Source organism: Sipha flava, unplaced genomic scaffold (assembly GCF_003268045.1).
Source record: "Sipha flava isolate LNK unplaced genomic scaffold, YSA_version1 134_pilon_pilon, whole genome shotgun sequence".
Classification (NCBI taxonomy): Eukaryota; Metazoa; Arthropoda; class Insecta; order Hemiptera; family Aphididae; genus Sipha; species Sipha flava.
In genome coordinates this window covers 2,732,757-2,756,296 of record NW_020271760.1, presented here as the reverse complement: position 1 = coordinate 2,756,296, position 23,540 = coordinate 2,732,757, and the positions used below count along the sequence as shown (strand labels likewise).

General features: G+C 27.2%; 2 long non-coding RNA genes across 5 annotated transcripts; one reads left to right on the top strand and one right to left on the bottom strand.

The window, feature by feature from the left end:
* Positions 1-3,149: 3,149 nt before the first annotated feature.
* On the bottom strand, positions 3,150-21,867 carry LOC112679389. The gene is made up of 3 exons (XR_003148208.1): positions 21,276-21,867; positions 3,518-3,949; positions 3,150-3,405 (listed from the first exon to the last, which is right to left on the bottom strand). It is a non-coding gene; the product is annotated as an uncharacterized LOC112679389 (long non-coding RNA).
* On the top strand, positions 9,894-22,939 carry LOC112679388. Of its 4 annotated transcripts, XR_003148204.1 has the most exons (14): positions 9,894-10,094; positions 10,519-10,633; positions 10,714-10,792; positions 11,178-11,283; positions 13,324-13,529; positions 14,641-14,798; positions 15,342-15,514; positions 15,609-15,707; positions 15,772-15,950; positions 19,289-19,570; positions 19,627-19,726; positions 20,537-20,700; positions 21,908-22,121; positions 22,767-22,939. It is a non-coding gene; the product is annotated as an uncharacterized LOC112679388 (long non-coding RNA). The 4 variants fall into 4 exon arrangements; XR_003148206.1 differs by lacking the exons at positions 13,324-13,529; positions 22,767-22,939 and having other exon boundaries at positions 21,908-22,486; XR_003148207.1 differs by lacking the exons at positions 14,641-14,798; positions 22,767-22,939 and having other exon boundaries at positions 13,324-13,428; positions 21,908-22,486.
* The last annotated feature ends 601 nt before the right edge of the window (positions 22,940-23,540 follow it).

The following is a 23,540-nucleotide window of genomic DNA, read 5'->3' as shown; positions in this document are numbered from 1 at the left end:
TTAGTTTTAATATTCAAGTGAACTGTCCTATAATAAAACTTTAAGGAAAGAACATTAGTTATCTGTGTTTTGTTGATCAGTTTTTTCCGATATTTTAATTTTCAAGCGAGTTATGAGTTTTATTAAATTGTAATAATTTACATACTCATGACTCCCATAAAAATTTGAATATCAGAAAAAGCAGACCAACAACACACAGATAATGTTTTTCCCTTAAAGTTTGATTAAAAGTCAGTTTACTCTAATATTAAAGCCAAGGGCGCCCGCAGATGAAAATTCAGAGTGGGGACACCATTAATTTTTATTAATAATCAAACACTTTAATACTAATTAAACAATTTTACTAATTGAACACAAATTGCAATTTTATTTTATTTTCCCAAATTCATCAACAACTTTTTTAGCTAAATGAAATTCTTCGATTTTTTTTCTGTGTAAACTTAACATACATAATCCGGATAAACGATTCTTACACACTGTTGAACGTAACCAGCTATAAATATTGATACACCTTGGTACCAATTATGATTTTTGGAATTTTGGGTTATTTAATTTGGATATAATTATTTTAAATAGCTGGAAAGTTAGGAGGGATTGTCCTCCCTTGCCCCTCCTTGCGGGTGCCCTTGATTAAAATTAACATCACTAAATTTGAACTACTGAATGCAAATTTGTCATGTTGTACGTTTGTCAGCCGAAGACAATAAATGCGGGTATGACATCCTCTCAGTGCTCGACTTGAGGGGGGACGCAAGGGGACGGAGTACCCCAACTAATTTTCAGAAATGTTAGCGTCCCCCTACCACTATTATGTTATAATTATAACGCTTAACAAGTTTTGGGGACGCTCTTTTTTTTAAAGTAAATAGAGTCCCCCTTTTTTAATTTTTCCAAGTCGAGAATTGCATCCTTTTAATACCAGGTTTAGCGCTTTCGCATGCGTCATTTTAATCAACTCGTGATTTTTACGAAACATCGTGAATAATATGATTCAAAATTCCACTAGATTATCTTTTCTGTAATGAATGACTTGATCGGTCTTTCGGAGGTATTTTTCAAATAACCAAATCATAGTAATATTCACTGATATGACTATGTACTAGTGTGCACGATCTGTAACTTTAGAGACCGGACTAAACTGAAAATTGAAAATAATTTTTAATAGTTGACCGAGACCAGACTCATTCTAATTTTTTTTTTCTGATTCAAAAAATTTCAAGTTGAGAAAGTTTTGAATTATACCACATAAATAGTAGGTGATTGGTATACATTTTTATATTTACAATGTGCATAAAACAACGGTGCAGGGGTAATATTTTGAGATCCATAATAATATACCTAAGTGTTATTAATTCTATAAATAATGTCTTAAAAACAGTTATTAAAATATTTGGTAAATATATGAATATTTCTAATTATAAATTTTTCACTATAATTTTATATTTTTATTGCACGTATAACGAATTACCTGTCTGTAAACACAAATGTTTTATCACATTATCATTTTTAGATTCTGACTGGAGTGAAGGATATTATGGTTTTATAATGATGTTTGTATTTTATTTATTTAACACTTTTTCGGATACTGGTCCAAAAGTTTTTTCTAGGACTTTTTTAGATTTTAAATTGGCATGCGGTGGTACTTTAGATAGGTCATTTTTTTTAAATCGTAATTGTTTTTCTAGAGGTGACTGTCCTAAAATGGTAAAAATACGCTGTAAATAAGACTTTCACAAAAAAAATGAGGCCCCCTCCCCGCATAAATAAAAAATGGACTCTAAATATTGTTTAGGTAGATATATTTGTTTAAAAACATTAATCTGATATAGGTAAATCACTTATTTTAATTACAATTTTGTTACGATATGATAAAAAATAACAATATTTATTAATATTACTATTGATTATATATACTATAGATTGCTCACTGGCTGGTTTTCGATGTCATAAAAAAAAAAAATTCTGATAGAGGACGATTCAAAACTAATAATAATAAAATCTTATTTAATTTTGGCCGTTGTGTCGTAAGGATGGCAGAGACGAGTGTGTATTGATCAGTATATTATACGGGCACCATGTACGGATAATTATCATATTTTGTTTAATTCATTTATATTATTTTGTTTGGTGGTTTAACATGGAAGTCCAAGTATACAAGAATATACTAAACATTCGGAAACATTCATATATTTTTTATTTTGAGAAAATTATTTATTATAATATAATTATGAATCTCATGTAGACATTTTAGTGTCCTTAAGATTCCCCAGGGCAGATTAGTTACGTAGAGTAAGCTTTATCGTTAATATTGTTATTACTTATTGTAGGTATTTCCACATGATAAGATTATACATACTATAGATTACCATGATTACCATAAGATTACGAACATTTAATAATAATAATAGATTATTATAAACATAGATTAATGCTAATTTAATTTGAAAAAACAATTATTCAATTTTTTTTCACGGGAATTAAATTTATTTTAACCAATGGCCTCAAATTACCGTGGGCCCCATTTCCGCAATTATCTGCGTACCCCCAGATACGCCACTGATTTTAGTTGAGAATATTGTGTTGTGCTAGTATGAGTAGATGTCAAAAACGTACAGTTTAAATAAATGGAGTTTATGTAAAACGATTGTAAACATGAAATCAATTAAACCAAGTACCATACTGATTTTTATTTTTAATCTCCTTTTTTTAATGATTTTTATTATACCTTTCAGAAGTAACAGCAATTAAATATTAAAATATATATAAATATATAAAATAAAATTTTATAAATTTATATAATATTAAAAGCAATTAAAAGGAAATTCTTTTAAGAACTTATGCGCAAATGTTCAAAAAAAAATTGGCAAAAATTTAACGTACAAGTACATGGAAAACGAGCTTATTAAAATAACAAAATGCCTGACAATCAGGGCAGCATTAGCACATAGGCACTATAGGCACTATAAGCACTGTGGATAGAGCCTAAGAACATTTTTGGGCCTACGGAAATGTGTGGCTACGATTTTATTGTAGTATGCAAATTGGTATAAAAAAATATTTTTATGGTGTTTGACAATTTATATTTTATATGTTTTGAATTAAAATGAATTTTTTTCAACATTTTTTAAAACTTTTATCGTGTAAAAATGTATAATAAATATGATATAAAAATTTAGATTTGATTTTTATGTTGTAAATATTATTGTTTTAAAAGCTAAACACTGCATGAGATTCAACACTTCCTCTCATAAAGAGAAGGTTTCTTAACCATTTAAATACTGGAAAACGGCCCTGAAGGACTAGGGGCCTAGGGCCTACGATAGTGTTAATCCGGGCCTACCGACAATACATTGCGATACAATATATTAAGATTTTTTGCCGATCCAAGTACATCTTCACAAATCACTGGAACAGATATAAATTTGATTCAAAAATTTAAAATGATATTAGAAGCAACATCTAGTGGTCATAGTATAAACTTATGTAAAAATTTGAGAAATTCAACTAGATAACTAACATTATCATTTGCTTCCAGTACTGAATTCAATGATATGTATTTCATATTTTTTGCTTGGAAAGAGTCCAATAATATTTTGTTCGTTTCTTCTGCTGTATAATATTTTGATGTCATAATGGTCTTCGCAAATAACCAGTATATTGATATTTCTATGAGGTCTTTGATACTAGAATATATGTTGTCTGCAAGTTTTTTTGCAACAGTAACTAATCCTGTCAACAAAGTAATTTTTTTTTTTCGAATTTTGGATATTTTCCATCTCCTATTTTTAAGTGTCCTGTCTCATTTTTAATGGATTCGCTTATTTTTCGTTAAAAAATATTTTTTTATTTGAAGTCACAAATAATACTTGATGCATGCTGTAATTTCATTAGATCGAGTTCTTCTGGATAAGACTGATAGTGTTTTTCGAAAATTTCCAGCTAGTGACTCCTAAAATCAATACATTTAAATTATTCAGATCATCCAGTCAGTTTTTTAAAGCCTCAAATAATTTCTTATGAGACGTTGAACTTTTATTCCAAACTATGAGTTAGTATTTTTTTAGAAATGTGACTTTATTAAATTGTACATTAATATAAGCCGATCCGACAAATGTTGTTTTGTCATATAAATCATTTCTAGAGAATATTTTGCTGGAAAAGAATAACTATATTTTATATAAGTGTGTAAGGATGTGGTATACAAGTGGAAGAGGTATGGAGTGCCGTGATCGGTGACGGAATATAAAAATGAAAAAACATCAAACATTTATTTTTTTAATAATTTATTAAAATTGTTCCTTTAAAATTATATATATCGTTAATTATGAAAATATTAGTAAAAAACAGTATTAATGCCTTAATGCAACAGAGTGTACAATATTTTTTGTCATCCCATCTTTCGCCAACACAAACAAACTGGATTATTCGAGAGAACGCCATGTATAATTGTTCGTGTGAAAAACACGATGTGCTCAAATCTAAACCATAAACAGATATCGCTTGGCTTTGAGACTTATTAATAGTCATTGCAAATGCCAATCTAATTGGAAATGATGGCGTTTAAATTGTATTGGTACATCTGTGGGTATAATAAGGATTCGCGGTAATAATATAATTTCACCACGGAATTTGCCATTAAAATGATGGTTTCGAAAACATTTTTCATTCATTTTTTAATGACTACTCGCGTACCGTTGCACAACCGTGGTGGGTTCAAATTACGAAGCAAAATAACCGGATATCCAACCTTCAGTTGTAAATTATGCGATGATATGCCTGGTTAATCCAATGAGTTTAAAAACTCTGTTGGATGATTTACAGCTTCAGTAGCATCGCAAACTGTATTAATAGATTTGTATGGCACCAAGTCTCCTGGTAACAAATGTTGTACCTTGAGATTCAATTCGTTGACGTCCACATTTTTTGCTGCTAAAATTGCTCTTTCTGCCAGCCACTTATGATTTGTGTATTGTCTGTGTACATTGGGAAATATCTGGTCAATGAGAGCATCTTGCTAATCAATAAATATGCCAGAAATCGATCGGTAATTGTATGCATCCAGTTTCATCTGTAGTAACTTTCCCATCAGCGATATCTAACAATTGTTTTGAGAATCTTCCGCACGCAGCTTTTTTTGATTGAAACACAAGTATCGTAATCGTTCGCTCTCTATCTTTACATACATGTCGACCATGAATTGTTGACCAAGCTCACGACATCGTAGAATAACGTTGTCTTAATCACATCTAATCATCAACTGATATGCATAATAATCCTTCGAACTAAAATTCTTGTTTGTTTTGGCGCCTGTTACGGGATCTTGTTTAATATTTATGCAATACTCATCATTAAATACCAAAAATTAAATTAATAGTTTTTAAGTAGTTTTTAATAGTTTTTTAATAGTATCATTTAATAATTCATTTTCAATTGCGCATTTATAGACCGGGTCAAAGATTATTAAATTAAACTACGATGTATTAAAAAATAGCACTTAAGAGTATAAAAAATAGATAAAAACCTATTCGCAGACCTACCAAATATATATACAAAATTTCATTAAAATCGGTTTAGCCGTTTTGGAGGAGTATAGTCACAAACACTGTGACACGAGATTTGTATATATATAGATTACACGTTGGAGTCTCGATAGTATTTAGATTAAGTAGCAACTTTAAAGCTGAATGAACAGTTTTTCTCCGAGTAAAAGCGTAGCAGCAATTTCTGATAATGCAGCTGCAAATGCAATCCCATATGAGGTTCTTATTTTAATCAAAAGTAGACTGATTAAGTATTATATTTAAGAATAACATTTCACTTTTACAGTAAACCGACGACTTTATTTACAAATCTCTTATCGTAGTTTCTATTCTCTACACCTTATTCACAATGAGATCAGTACTCAGCGGCCATCTACTGCGTATGGGTGTGGCTTTGTTCCGGAACTTCACCTGGAGTGCTTTTTTCTACGGGAGTGTCGCGTTATTTTACAAGCAGCGACTAATGAGTAAACTTAATTTAAAGTGTACAGCGTGGTACGATAAATGTTATAATACATATAATAATTTTGCATTCTCAGTGACGCGGAGATTATGTGAACGCCACCGGAACGCTCCTATAGAGAACACTACATGTTGAATCAACGAATGGAGGGGGCCGACCGGCACACTACCACTGAGTACTAATCTCATTGGAAATATGGTATAGTTTAATAAAGCCTACTCAATAAGTTTAATTTGTTCCATATTATTTCATTAATATGTTTTTATCCACCATGAAGTTAAGAAGTTAACAGGTAATGTGACTAAAATTAATAAATGTACAGAAAACTTGGAAATAATCACGGGACATTTCACACAAAGCAATCAATGTTGTAATTGGACGGTATTTCTCTTGTATATTTTTACGATGGTTACATTATCAATAATCCAATAACAATTGATGAAAGGCCCAGTGTCTCCAAAACACCTTTAAATGTAGAAATTCCAAATACCATAATTTATCAATTGCATACAATTATTTTTATGATAACAGTGCAGTCATAATAACACATATAAAGCACATGCGGCAATATGGACGCAGACGGACTACCGTCAAAATGAACATTTTCCAAACACGTTTTGAACGTGTTACGGGAGAGCGTGGGCCCTTAAAAATATATCAACGGAAAGGGGAAGTGATGTATTAAAATGTGTGAAAATATCTAATGGAACACTATGCCCGATTTCGAGGTATAAATTAAAATTATTAAAAAAATGCTGCAAAGGGACATTGCAAACTGTTGGTTTTTTAAGGGTTTCAGTATAGGTAATTAGTTTAGTGCGTGTGTGCATAACTTAAAGGTTAGTCGTTATTGGTACCCGGTCGTTTAAAGTTTTTGTTTTTATCATTTATAGTTTTAATACAAGTTGTTGTGGCTGCACTGTTGCCTTGGCAATTATTGTATGCAGTTGACAAATTATGGTATTTGGAATTTCAACATTTAAATGTGCTTGGGAGACACTAGACTTTTTTCAATTGCTATTGGATTATTGCTTAACTAAAAATCGTATTTTTTTTTGGCATTTTCCGATTTATGTATCCATATTTTGAATGTGCGTCAAATATTTCAAATTTCGGTATAATATATAATATATGTAATAATTTTACCTCCAATGATTAAATTCAATCAATAATTCTGACAGCTTCATGTGTTCTTAGTTTCATGTATAGCCATATCTCAGAACTTATGAAATTAAGTCCTTAATTATTCTTAACAACTATTTAGTCTGACCTATTTCGGAATATAGAATCCTTATAAACAAACAATTATTTATAATTATTAAGGATTTTCTTTTATTTACATCCCGGTCCCTACGATTGGATGCGAAACCGGCAACCAACCATCGACCGGTCAGGTTGGTAACACTAATCTAAGTTAACCTAACCCAACTCCGTCTGTACGTAGATGCCTTTCTTTCTCTTCTTTGTTAATGCTCGTACCGTGAACTCATACGTAATTCTTGTTTTTATGGTGCATTATATTTAACCGTGTACTCTAATCTTAAGAGCTTAATGCTCATGACTAGGGAACGGATTTATATGTAAATACATATTTTTATTAAAACGAGATATTTAAAATTTGATAAGAAATGTTCATGATTTAAATCATTCCTATTAATATGATGCTACTTTTATTTTACATATTTTTACATATTTTGGTATAATTACATATTTTTACATATTTCACTAATTTGTAAATATTTTTAAACATATTTTATTATTTCATCATTCATACGTCTTCTTCGTACAAAAATACAAGAAATTATTTCAAATTTATATCCAGAACTTCTATCGCTATTAGAAAAGCTCAAAATATTATGCAAAATGAAACATTGAAAACTAATTTAATTTTCATCTCAGTGAATTTTAGTTTTATTGCACATACATTTACAAAATTAGAAACAAAAATATGTCCTTGAATGAAAGTATGCAAATTGTCGAATCAAGGATTGCAAAATGAAAACTCGTAAACGGACCAATAGGAGAAGTAATAAAAAAGAAAATTCCTATTTTTACCGAAAAAAATTTCAGGCCATATTTATTTTAAATCAATCAATGACATAATGAGTGGCAGACACCCTTCTAAAAATTTGGAATTATCGCCTTCTAATATTATGCCTTTCAAATATGCTTTAATCAACCGACGTAGGTTGATGTGGAACGATCATTTAACCGTTTTAAAAATATTTTCAGATCTAATAGGCGACATTTAATATTTGATAATTTAAAATATATTGTAATAATTCAATGCAACAAATCATTTTGATAATTTGATAATTATAATTTTTTTTTTTTAATTAAATTTTTTTCCTACATATTTTATAAATATGTATAAATATGGTTTTAGTACATATTTTATAAATTATACTTACATACATATGTACATATTTATGTATTTTTATTACATATAAACCCGTTCCCTACTCATGACTAGAGCCCGGATATATGCATTTGCACGTTTGTACAAAGTTTATACACGTATATGGAGGTTTAAAATATCCACAATTCATATCACACCGAATTTAAACACCAAATTTTATATTGCATACTTTGCATATTTCGAGGGTTATTGCATATTTGTTCATAAATACATATAATATGTATATTTAATGGGTTTTTATAAATTAAAATTTTTTGTAAAGTTTTCTATTCGTTTCTTGAGAGTAAGTAACTTCAAATAATCTGAAATATTTATTTTTAGTTTTTTTTTTATTATTATAAAATTACTTTAGCTCCAATTAATCATTGTCGGCTTTTAGTTTTATATCATAATATCATATGAAAATATGATATTAATTTTTATAAAAGAAGATTAAATCTTTTTCAATTTTATCTTTAACCAAGTATCAAAAGTTAAAATCTAAATTCAATGAAATTACAATATATATGTTTTGAACCCCTTCCGAAAAAAATTTCTAGATACAATCTTGTTTGATATATATTTTGATAATATAATATCTAAACCGTTATTATTAACTATTATAAAGCATGTAAAAAATACTTATCAATACAATACATTTATGAAAAATTTATATTTCATTCAAGCCATAAAAATATTGTCAAAGATGTTCTATTGAAATACAAGATATATTTAATTAGTGATATTACTATCAAAAGTAGTCAAAACATATTATATCAATATTATAAAGGTCAATCAAAATGATAGACATATGTGATGATCTTTATGTGTTTATGAGTAAAAACTGGCTTTCTAGTGACTCACTTTTTTTACTACGTATCATTATTTTTCAATCATCTCATATTTTTCACTATAATCTAGAGTTTCTCACTTTTCTCGCGTTTAATAAATTGGTATTTAAAGTATTTACTATTTACTATTTATTTAAATTAATTAATAATAAATAAAATAATTTTATTTATGTTATCAATAGTATTTTTACATCATTTAGACTTGATATTATTTAATAATTTGTGCCAGAATCATTTTTTATTTAATACTTATTAATAAGGTGTAACACACTTCAACTCACTATCTTTAAAAAAAACTATTTTCACCATTTTAAAAAACGGTAGCTTTTAAAAAGGCTGTTAAAATATCATAGACATAATATATATGTTATATTATACGTCCATGTAAAATATAATTTATTCTGTGGATGTACCATTGTTCCTACATGCATTTATGACGATAAAATAATAAGCGTTATCGTCAACATGCTGTGATCATTGAACTATATGATAACATATAATATATGTTATCATATAGTTCAATGGCTGCGATATGAGGTTAGATTATCACCACGGTCTTACCTACCGTGGTTTTGCTATAAACCATCTTATCCATAATCGTGCTACTGATATAAAATTCCAGCTGTGCTGGATGGCTATCATCATTTATTGATATCATAACAAATTTTAAAATGAAAATTTTCTGAAAACCCTCAATTATTTTTACCATAAATAAATAAATTGATAGATAAAAATCAAAGTGAGGACGAAGAAAGGGACTACAACAGTTGCAATGAAAGTAAGAATACACATGACCCCTCTACTTTGGAGGCATATGCTGCATTTTAGTCTGGTCTTAAAAGGTTTGTTGAATAGGATGAATGTTGTCTTGAACAATTACTTCTATTAAATCGTTTGCGATATTAAGCTTTGCAAAAGCGCGTAGCAGCAGTTCGTCAAACAAAAATTGATCAATTTGTCAAAAAATAATGATATTAATATTACATTTTAATAAATCTATAATATTTAATAATATTCTTATATTTGTAAAATGTATTAACATAATATGTTGTGTGCAAAAATAAGTAAAATAAGTCAATAATATGTAATAATTTTTATGTTCATTATAATATATTTTTTGATTTTTACTATCCAAACTTTTGCCTATCCGAATTCGGCATGATCCCAATTAGTTCGGATAATTAAGGTTCTACTGTAAATCAAAATGAATAGCATTTAATATTTTATATATATTTTCGTACATATAATAGCCAGAACGGTTTGTAGTTGCAGATAATACTCCAATAGAATAAGCGTCAAGATGTTAGATAGATTGTTCCCCAAATAGCAATCAAAATATTGAATAAACTATTATACCATTTTTAACCCATTCTTTAACACGGTGAATATACAATAATCTCTATTTTATTTACGGTAACAAATTTTGTAATTAATTATTTCTTTTCACAAATGATTTTTCAGACATCAACAATTAGAGAACGGGGTAAAAATAGCCACTACGATGGGATAAAGATTGAATTAGTGAGCTATCTTTTTAGAGGTACAATTAGTGTGATCGAATTGAATAAGACATCTTACTGTTATGCAAAAGTATTGAAATCAAAACTGTTTTAGTTGAAAAAAGTTATTCTATTAAAAAAAATATTTTCTTTGTATTAAATTATTCCGAATAAAAACGTTCAGTGCCTAATCAATTTATATAAATTTTACTTATTTGTGACTAAGCAAAATTCAAGTTTCACGGTTTATGTGCGTGACCACAATAAGTGTGTCATAGGCGTAGAGTGATTAAATATATAGAGGGGGAGGAATAGAAAAACAATTAATAATAAAAAAAAAACACTATAAACTAAATGAAATTATGATATTTATTTGTTTCCAACTAATTTGGATCAATATTATTTGAAATATCTTTCAATATTTAGCATCCAGGAAGGAAAAACGGTCCTGAGTCATACATAGTTGACCGTATATATGTATTGACACGTCTTATTATCGAAAATGACTCCTCACATGATGTCAAAGAAATTGGTAAGCTTAGAGCTAAATTTAAAAGTTTATATAGGTACATTAGGAAAAGTTGAAATTGTTATATGGTTTTTAATACATTTATTCGATTTTTTTGTTCGGGTTCACTATTATATTTTGAATACAGCTTTTGGCAACCATCATTTCAGCTTGAAGTGAATTCAAATCAACTTTCAATAAATCTTATATTAATAAATACATTATTAACACAACTTTAAGTAATAAGACAGTGCTTTCATGCTTCAGTTATTGGTTACATTAGTTTTATAAGTTTTCACTTAAGTTGATTTTTTTATTTATATTATACATATCTTATATTGTTGTATAAAAAATTAACTTTTTTCACAGTCAAGATTAAAAAAGTGATCATTTGCCAACTGTCAACTCTCCAGAGAAAATCTTGTCTTCATATTATTTAAATCCTCATCGATTATTGGATAATATTAATATTATTACTGATAAATACTTACAAGAGTGATAATTTTAGTATTATTTTCATTCGCCATAAGTTCAATATAATAAGTAGTGATGGGAATAATCGGATGATTTTAATAATAGAAATAATGGTACCAGATATATTTATCAAAAGCACATTAATTAAATTATTCAAAAAAAATAACGTGTTTTACTCATTGCACATTGGGTACTAAATGAAGAAGTCGACTGTCCATCAGTATTGCATTATCGTTTATTTTATTTTTATCATTGATATAATTCCCGGTATCGGTATTCACCACACTAATTGGATTAATACGTATAAATATTTGGATTGAAAATACGGTTGCATCCTAAAACTGCACACATTTGATTTTAATCCTAAAAAGGTTGGTTGACAAAAACCGCACACTTTATGGACTGCCAGGTAAATATATCATACAGACAAATACCGCACACTTATAGTGGGTAAAAACTTCACTATGTAATGTATTTTGTATAGACGAATGTTGTATATATAATTTTAAAGTTAATTGTTACATTCAAAAACTTATCGCACGTTGATGTGCTTGAAAAGTACCTAACCAGTACATTTGTCGACCGAAACGCGTGATATAACGTAAAGTTTATATACATAAATATATATATATTATAAAAAAAAAGTGTTTTTATAAATGGATTTTAAATCTATTGATAGTAATAAAGGTTATAAGACGGGATGGTCTTAAAGGCTCAATAAACCATAAGAAAAATAAGATAGTAATAAAGGGGGCGATTTATATTTTTTTTTATTTACATTTTAATTTTTTGAAAAAAACGTCGGTAAAAAATTTTAGCCCTCAAACATTTTTATATATTTTTTTAAATTTAATATTTTTAATTTTCAATGCTTATTTACATTGTACCTCAATAAATTGTTTTTGAATAAATATGTAGTATAAAAAATAAATAATAAATTATATACCATTATAAAATGTGCGGTTTTTGGTTACAAGAATTTAAAAAAGTGTGCAATTTTTGGAGTCATCAAAAAATGCATTTCACTTTCACGCTTATAATCATTTGATTATTTATACCACCAATCAAGCAGTTCTATCATGAATTATTCAATTGTTCGATTATTTTAATTTAATTTACTAATCATTCGATTATTCCTATCACTAATAATAAGCAAAATTTACATTTACCTAAATAGTAAACGAAATAAACAAAAATAATACAAATAATTCTGGAGGGGCTAAACCAACCTTAGATACGCGTATGAAGTGCGTGTAAGCGTTCAACTGGAATGAATTTTTTAAATGAGTAGGGTTAGAATGTAGTCATGAATAAGCAGTGTCGCCTATTACAGGTTTAGGAACAGTACTATCACAGAATGTGGTGTTATCATGAAATTATGGTAATCTTATCAATCGCACAAATCGATGGACGACATAGTTTAAAAATGGCTGAGTTTTATTAATTTATAAGAGTGGCCACACTGGGAATTTTGGTTATTGGGAAATTGAATTTTTGTGTTCGTGTTTTTGCCGTACGCCATTTCTTTGAATGGTCTGAAAGTTATTTTATATTATTTGTATCATGTCATGAATTATTGATTTAATGTAGGTAATTAAATTTTGTCACATGTCTTAAGATAATAGTGAAAACAATGATAATGATATGATCTACATCAACTTTGGCTGTCACTAAGCACTCATTAATCAAACGCATGTAAGTTCCACGAACTACGCTTCAGTAGACGTGTACTCTTTGATCAGCACTGCGGCAGTTGCAGACTTGATGTAGACGAGAATTACGATTTCATTGGCCTAGTAGGTTATGTAGTCATAAATAATAAGACATTTTTTTTTTTTTGGTTGGATGACGAATTATTTAGTGAAAAACTCGTATACCATTGTTTTTAATTATTATAATGGCATAATAGAGTGCATGCTTTTTGTGAATTGATAGAGCTTGAACAGCGCACTCTAACTTTAAAAAAATTGGTATTTATTATATTCTATAATAGGGTATTACTAGTACTAAATCTATGGTGTATTCATGGGTAGCATCATGTCCACGGGTATATGCCATATTCCCGTTTAGTAAATGTTATCATTGATAACAGACATTTTTTTTTTTTTTATAAGAATTCGTTTTTTTTTTAATTTTAATTTTGACATATTATATAAGTAGGATTTAGGTACTAGTAGCGATTAGAGATAGAAAGCTTAGTTAATTTCTGTGCATAGTTCATTATTTCACAGTTCATTCAAGTGAATAGTTCATATGAACTATTCTTAAGTTCACGTAGTTCATTAATTTTATTGATCATACTGATATTGGTTGGCAATGAACTATTCATTTTATCACTATTAATACAGCAGTACACAGTTCAGTAGTAGTTCACACGACCTATGGGCAATTAAGAATTTGTTATCTGATTGTAAAAAGCTGTTGTTTACCATTTACAGGATTTCAAACAACGAACTACAGAAAATTTTTAAAGAAGTTCGCGAACTATTTATACATTTATGCAATGCTACCAATTTTTTTTCGAACTGTGAACTGTTAAGTTACAGGTACTGAAACAGTTCAAAATAGTTCATCAAAGTGAATAGTTCAAATGAACTATTCGTTCACGAACTTAACATCTCTAGTAGCGATTCATTTTGCAAAACCATAAATTACCTATACAGAATTTATTAAGCACACCGTAGACCATCACGTCGTGATGAATCAAAATAATTGTACTCCTGTTCGATATGGTGCTAAATGTGTAATAAAAACGTGTAAAAATAAAATGTCGAAAAATCGTGGTATAAGTTATTTTTCATTTCCTCTGTAAGATCCAATCAAGTAAAGGATTGTCATTCATTGTTATAATTTATTTAATTTAATAAAATGCGTATTTTAAATTTTTAATACATATCATTTTCTAAGATGTGCAAAATGGATTGAGAGCTGTGGTCTATCAATTCCACTCGATGTTGTTTTAAATAAACATTACAAGGTTTGTGGTGAACATTTTGAGAAAAATATGTTTTTGAATGATCTTCAAAATAGACTTCAACCACATGCTATTCCTGTATTGAATACTGGTTAGAAATTGCATTATTTTTTAATGAATAGTTTATGTTTTCCTTGGTATAAACATTTATTTTGCTAATATAAAATAAAGTACAATGTAAAAATAGTACTTATATTCAAAAACTTTATTAAATTATTGAAATTTACCATACTATAATTGATTTTTAATATTTAATCTATATAAAAAAAAAAAAAAACCTTATATGGAACTAAGAAAAATATCTGTTTATTGGAAAGTACAACTACTTATTTATATTGTTTGATTTGTTTCCATAACAAAACTATGTAGAACTGATATTCTGCACTTTGGGAGAAAATCTCTTATCATATTTCTAATCAGTTATTTTTTGTAATTTATTATTGTTCCTTCAAATATTAACTAAATTGATATTATTTTATTGCATTTAAGTCTCTTGATTGATGTAAAAAATTGAGTGCTTATAATTTGTGTGTATTGCATGCATTTAAGAATCAGTCATTAATAAGATATGTATAAAAATAAAAATGTTTGTTACTTAGAATAAATGGAAACAATTTTTTTTTACTTCCTACAGAATTGAATGATAGAAATAAGCAAGTATGCCCTTCAATTAGGTATGTACAGCATCAAGAAATAAAGTATAATAAAAAAAAAATTACGACTACAAAGAATGATTATCGCCTTTGCTCAGGAGTCTTTGTTAGCAAAAACAAAGAAAATTAAATATATCGGATTCAAATAAAATTGGTAAGTGTGATTGTACATACCTTATGTTAAAAAAAGTATTTGTATTAAAAATTAAATACTTTTTTTCACACGTTTTAAAATACAACAATTATAGATACATGTCACCTTTCATTTGTGAAGCATGATAACAAGGGGTATAAAAATCAAAGAAAATATATTGCTATCCCTAAAAATGTCTTTGAAAAAATTGCTGGTAAATATTACTTTTAATTTATTTGTTTAATTTTCTTTAATATATTACATCTTTATACTTCTAGACAAAACTAAAAATAGTGTTCTTCCCAATATTGTAATTAGTCAACTTCATAATGACTTTAATTGCAATGATGTTGAAAAGAAAAATCTTGATTTTCAAAAGAATGTTTACAATACTTCTACCAAGCTTGGATCCTATAAATACCAACTACATAATGATACATTAATTTCTGAGATTCAAGTAAAACAATTCACTAAAAATTTCTCAAATATAATTATGTATGAACACCTTGAGTATTTTAAATTAGAAGCAAATTATTTTATATTAATTATACATTCTTAGTTCCAACAAATACTATTAAAAAGGTAGAAATGGTTCATTATGTATTAGTACTATTAATAGCATCAATCACTAGAGATAAAAATCGATAACAATAAATTGTAGAAATTGATGAATTTGGCAAAAGATATCCTACTACGTTCAATATTCAATTATCTATACAGGTTGTAGCTTTGACCAATAGTGGCTGTGCCATAGTGGTAGACTAAAAGTGTTAAGTGTACTATGATGTAAAACAATTTTCTTTAGATAGTAGTTTATAGTAGAATGAAATTATTAAAATTAGTTTCTAATAAATCTTTATCCCAATGAATCCTTTCTCCTATTTGATTCATGAGATCTTCTGTATTTAGTTTTGTAATTAATATTTTAGCTGTGTATTATATAACTTTGTGAAATAATTTTTAAATCTAGAATCGGTCCAAAATCAGCACTTTTAGTAACTCAATAAATGGAAAGGTTGCAAGCTCCATCCTGTTTAGATATGTAAGCATTGAAATTCATTTACCTCACATTAATGTACAAACAAATTACTATGTAACTTAAATTTCACCTAAATTAAGAATAAATAATATCATTGTTATGATCACAGAATAACTTGAAAGAAAACTTTACCACTATCACAGATTACATTTAACTACATGGGTTACTCCCTATGCTGTAATGTCTGCCAATTATTTAATGTAGAGTCACCAACGCTTAGGCCAGGGTGAACACATTGTAGAAATAATTGTATTGTATAAACATTTTACTATAATCATGCTTCAAAATATTTATAAATGAACGAATTTAGCATCATAACAAAATGCAATGAAATTTGTAAATAAGTACTACTGCCCTTTTTTTTTTAAGTAGTCTCACTGTATTGAATATGAAATGGGTATGAGTTGTTTAAATTTTTAGAAAACGCTGGAGTGTACCAACTGGTTTCATGTAATTTGTGCTACTGTCTTGATAATATCCGACATTTTGAAAATTCCCTTTATAAGCACAGTACACAAAATGATAATAACAGACTAGAAACCATATAACCAGAGTCACCAGATACTTTCTACAAAAAGAGTTTTAAATTTCCTGCTAATTATAAGATATTTATCAATAACGTTTATTTTTGGACTCCCGTGATACATTTTTTAGATCGAATTACTTTACTGATTGTTCTATGTTAATATTTTAATTAGATTCTTAAATTTTTTCAATTCGTGGCACATTTTCGGAATTGAGGTTGGTAACCTTGATCAAACTGATAACTTTTTTCTTAGACAAAATTTAAAAAAAAAAATTTGATGAGTGATTTATACCAAATAACAGTTAACGCTAATTCGTGGTTCGCACGAAACAGTTTCAAACAGTTTAATTTGTAATTTAATTATTTAACTAATAAACCTAACTAAATCTTACTTCCTTATCCCCAGCAAACACCCGCAGAAAATGCTTATTATTTTCAAATTCACAACCCCTCCCTCGAAAACCAATCCTGGTGCACCTCTTATTCATGTCATGTGAAGTAATTGAATCGCCCATTTTAGCTAAATTGAAAAAGTCGAACTTATATAAAATACAGATAACACTATAAAATTCTGTAATTTTTCCCTTAATAAAAAATTTAATGATACTATATTTTTAATGACTAGTGGTTTGAATCCGTTTATACAAGAAAACCTTTTTTTATCAATTTTGATTAAGTTGTAGTTTTAATTAAAATATGAGTATTTTAATGAAGGTATGAGTATAATTATTATAGTTCTTGTTATTCGTTTAATCTATGGTCCTATGTCATGAAAAATGTATTTATACTTTAGAACAATTTTACAAAATTAGTTCGATTAATAATTTTTATTGGTTTAAGATAAGTTAAATTATTGAAGTTTTTAGCCAAGTACGATTTGACAAATGCATTTCAATCATATCTAAAACATAATTTTTAAATGTTTAAATAAAACAATAACACTTCAAGGCAGTGTTACCACTGATATGATAAAAAGGGAGTTTTGGTTTTTCAACCACGCATCATTGAACAATTGTTAATAATGATTTGGTATAATAATTTTAGTAAAATGTACAATAGTTTAATTGCACGTATATAATCAATTTGCCTGGAGTTTTTTTTTAGTTATTTAGGTAAGCTCAAAAGTATATTATCTGGTTTTATTTAATATTTAGTTGTAAATACAGTGGTCATAGGAGCCTATGCTAATTGTGATATTTATTACACATGCGCATTATGTCATAATGATTTTACAATTTCACCGAGAAGAACGTTATCACTACGTTCAGCTTGATCGCTTTGATTATCCTGGTAGTCTTTTATATTCTAATGTTAACTTTAAACTTTAACATTAATATTAACCATGTACGTCATAACGACATCTATACCGTGGTAACAATCCAACCTATCACTGACCATACTTTGACTATAAAAGCATTTTAGTGTGATAATATTTAAGTATATCTATGTATTACATTATGTTTGTTCATTGCATCAAGACTTCTTTAGCATATATTTAATTTTAAATTAATTAACGTGAGCAATTTCATTTAAGTATGTAAATACTCAGTATTTGAGTAGCTAAAATTAGTTTTTTAATATTTTTCGGATCTCATAAATTGTATAGGTTAGTATAGGATAAAATATTTCATAGCAAAATTAAAAAAAAAGCATTGAATGTTGAAAATAAGGGAAAAAATGAGATTTACAAATGGAACAAAGACTGTGTCAATTAATGAGAACATATGCATTTAAAACCAATCTGTGCTGTTTAGAGTCACTTTTGTCTAGGAAAGTTAAACTTAAATGATTAAGCATGCACAGTACCTAACAGTTTTATTATTAATTGAGAACACCTCATGAACATTTTTCAAAAAAAGTACAAGAAAAGGTTGTTTTTATTATTATATTGATAAAACAGTTTTGGTTTAACAGAATGAATTCTTTTTTGTTATTAAAAATGTCTAGTTTGAAATTTCAATGATAAAAGCTTAAAAATATAATACAAGATGGTTCCTCATAAATAGATTTTTGTAGAAAAAAATATTTTATTTGAATATTTTTCATACATTATAATAGAATCTAACTGTTTAAAATTATAAAATAAAATACTTACTATTAGACTAATAATTTTGTTTTCGTTATATTTAGTAAATGTAAATTATAATATATTATTAGACAATTGTTTAGCATTTAACAAAGTTTTCTAAGTACAATTGTATATAAAAGTTGATAAAAATGTATTTTTTAGGGGGAAAAAATCCAGAAACTGTTATTGGAAATACAATGAGTATGGAATCAAGTTGGAATGTGTTAAGAGAACACAATTATTTTAATAATCGTGGAAATAAAAACAAACAATGGTCTTATGAAAAATGTGAATCTTTATTATCTTCGGAAAAAAAAAAATGATGATGCTTTACCAGAATGGTGTAAGACTGATAGCGATGATGAAGATGGAAATAGTGATACTGAAATAAAATCTCTTGCCCAGTTATTAAGATTAGAATATGAAAAAGATTTACCGTTTTAAGTATGATTTCATCTAATTAAATTTTAAAATTAATTAATATTTTCATTTTATTACAGAATCAGAATATTAAATATTTTGATGTTATTTTATTCACATGATGTTCTACTGAGCGTGTTTTGTCTATTATGTGGAACTATTCTTCCATCACCTCAAAAAGTAAGTATAAAAATATATTGTACATACAATGATGGCTAACTATAGGTCAGTGGCCCGTCACAATGGAAATAAAATTAATTTGATTTTACTATTATTTTATATTATGTCTATTTAATTTGTATTTCATCTGATTGTTTACTAATTTTAATTTTGTTGCTTTATTTAAATTAAAAAAATGTGTATATAACATTGTCAGTCAAACGATTAATTAATTACCTTGGAAATATCAAAACAAATTATTGTTTTTATTTGCTCAAATGTGTTTGGGTATATTGATTTGTAGATTAAGCTTACACATTTGTTGATTGGAGCAATTAAAAATGTAATTAGAATCACATTCTTCAATGTTGATGTTTTAATGAGTTAACTTATTTTTTTTGCTTTTTCAATATGAAATTTATAGGCGATTGGTTTTTAAAAGTAGTTGTCATATTTCCCTATAATCATTAATTCCCTAATTATTAATTTATCATGAAAAATATATAAACTACTAATTAACGAAATAATATTATTTTATTTTAAATCTGGAAAATTACTATTATTTTAGTAAATTTTTTTATTCTTAGATCCATTTAGTGTATCTTAAACTGAATAAATATAATAACTAAATTTTTAGTTTTTCCATGAAAAGGTAACAATAAAATAAAAAATAAAAATAAAATTATAAACTCGTTTTATAATCAGTTTTAAAGATAATTTTTACAGAAAAATGTACATTATATTTTGAAACTATAATTGAGTACAATTCGTCAGTTTGCATTATTATTTATTAATCCCTTGTTGTTTTCCTATATATATTATATATTATAGAATGATAAATATTTGCTGAGTATACACTACATTCCAACTAAAGCATATATCATATATCATTATTGTGAGTCACAGCTAATACCGAATATGTAAGAAACAGTAGTTTGGACACAGCTACCATCCGATATAGCCAAACTTCATATTGTTCTTTAGACATAGAGCCAGTAAGTTATATTTTTGTATTAAACTTTAATAACACCTGAATCAATCTATATTTATTTGTATTATTAAGATTATTTCCTTAATGTTCCCAAACTACGGCTAAATATATTTAAAAGGACCATAAAACATTCCCTAAATATCATATATCTCGTCACCCCGCGACCACTTTTAAATTAATTATTAAGTGAATAGAAATTGATTTCTCCTTATTTTTTTTTAATTGTTTATTCATTGTAATAAATTGGTAATTAATGGCAAGTATATTTTATACTAAACGCAATACAAATAACCAAATTTCTAAATTAAAAGAAACAAATATTTAACAAAAATGTTTAATGGGAAATTATCAATCATCGTTTAATAAGCTTATTAAATAAATTGACAAATTAGATTAAGAAAAAATATTTTTCTATTTAAAAATTTATTAAAATAACTCCTCGCTGTTGAATTCATGTAAAAACTATTTGTATTTTATTTAAAGTAAAGGTTTTGATTAAAGAAGAACTTAATAAATTAGTTGAAAAAGATAAATTCGAGTTTATTATTTTTCAAAAGACGGTAGCTTGGATTAACTTACTAGATTAATCTGAAATGGCTGGTTTCCTAAAATTTTGTAACATATATTTTGACGAATCTTCGACATCACGATATTAAGAAATTTAGCTAGCTCAGTGATAAAATCTTTTAGAAAATAACAAAATACTGATAAAGTAAAAATCAAAAATTTTAACGATAAAGAGTTAACTTTTATAGAGGAAAATTTATCTATAAATTTGAATAATAGACCAAACCTTAGTGTAGTGAGCACCTTTCACGCGGGACACATTGTAGCCGACTAAATGCGTCTGAAAAGAATCACGCGACTAAAATGACATTGTTATAATAAATTTACTCGTACTTACGAGCCACAGACACAGATAATGTGTCGCGTCACCGAATTTGCGTGTTCTCCAACCTCTCTAGTGACCTGACCTATGACCACAAATTATATAAAATTAATTTTTATATAATCTGTGCTATGACCGTGTTCGATAATGTATGCATTTCAATAATACATTCAGCCGAGATACATGTATTTGATTGTATCTGAACGCAACTGCTTTTATTATTATTATTATTATTATTAGATATGAATTATGTCTAATATTTATTTTATTGTTTTAATTTAATAACCGAAATTAAAAAAAAAAAAAAAATGAATTTCGTTAGTTTGGATACTGACAAATTAATTATCGAAATTGAACGTAATCTTTCACTATGGGATACATCTCGCTCAGATTATGCTAATAAAATACTTAAGCAAGATAGCTGGAACAATGTTTGCCGAGTTTTTAAGGAAAGATTTGATTCTATGGACGCAATGCAGAAATATAAATATATACATTTAAGTACATAATAAAATATAAAGATTCGGGGAAATAGGGTATGTGAATTTACTTTCATAATTTAGCTACTAGTAATGTAAATGTAAATTATTTAAAGGGGAGAGGTTAACAATTTTATTTAATTTGTTATCTAAATATAATAATCATAGTAAAGGACGTCTGTGCATTTGCCCTACTCCCTTATCCAAAAAAAATAATATTATCATAAAATTGAATAAGTGTTATCTTTTTGAGAATATATAACTCATAATTTGAAAAACAAAATTGGCTCCTTTTTAAAGTTTTACTTATGGGCACTCATGATCATAGTTAAATTTATAACCAGCAGAATACTATAAAATATAAAATAAATAATAAGTTATAACTAGGGCTGAAATTTGAATGCCCTAAAATATTTCAAGAAATGCACTATAAAAATGTATTTAAATTATATTTATTATAGCTTAAAAATGGAAAAAAAATTTAAAATTTTACTACAGTAGTGTATTTTTTTTTTATAATATTTTATGTTGTTACTAGTTTAGTTTAGTTATAGGTACTTTTTTTTTCTTTCATTCATTCTAAATCATAATTTAAAATAAATTGTTAATGTTTTAAAATATTTTTGCTACCTAGTCGTTATTACTAACCTGAACAAAATTGCTATTACATTGTATAATGATATGTTCTTTTTTACTACGCAGCTGAAATTTGGAATAGTCTTTCCTCTAATACTTTTACCGTATAATAAGAAAGGATTTTTCAAAAATCGCATATTTGAGGGTTGAAACAGTTTTTGACCGGATGCATACATTTTTCAGTTTTTGGTTACCTAGGAAATATTTTATTTGTTTAAAATGTTGATTTTAATAATCACCAATTAAGAATTATGTAAATTATTAAATTGTATAACAACATAATCGAAGCTATAATTTTAAACGGAAAATTTAAAGGTAAATATGTACTATTACCACGCATCCCAATGACTCCAACAGATAAACCATTGGAATTCAAACTTTTGCAGTTTCCAGTGCGACTCGCTTTTGCAATGATCATTAACAAATCACAAGGACAGTTAAAACAAGTGTGTGGACTGAATTTTGAAAATTCATGCTTCTCACATGGACAACTGCTGTATATGGCCTGCTCACGTATCAGAAAATCTTCTGATTTATTTGTGTACGCACCACAAAAGGAAAAACAAAAAATATTGTGTAATCCAAATAGGTACACTTTAATAAATAACATTTATTTGAAATCTCGAATTGTCAGACTTTTCTCAATAAAATGAATAAATAAAAAAATTATAATCCAAAATAAATAAACATTATTATCAGAGACGTGTCCTGCGGGTACGCCCGTGCCTACCCTGATGTTTAACTTTTAAGTATACTCAAAATATGCATTTTATAGTTATATTTATATAAGCACACTGAATACTGAATGTAAAATGTAAGTACATCAACATACTGCGTAGT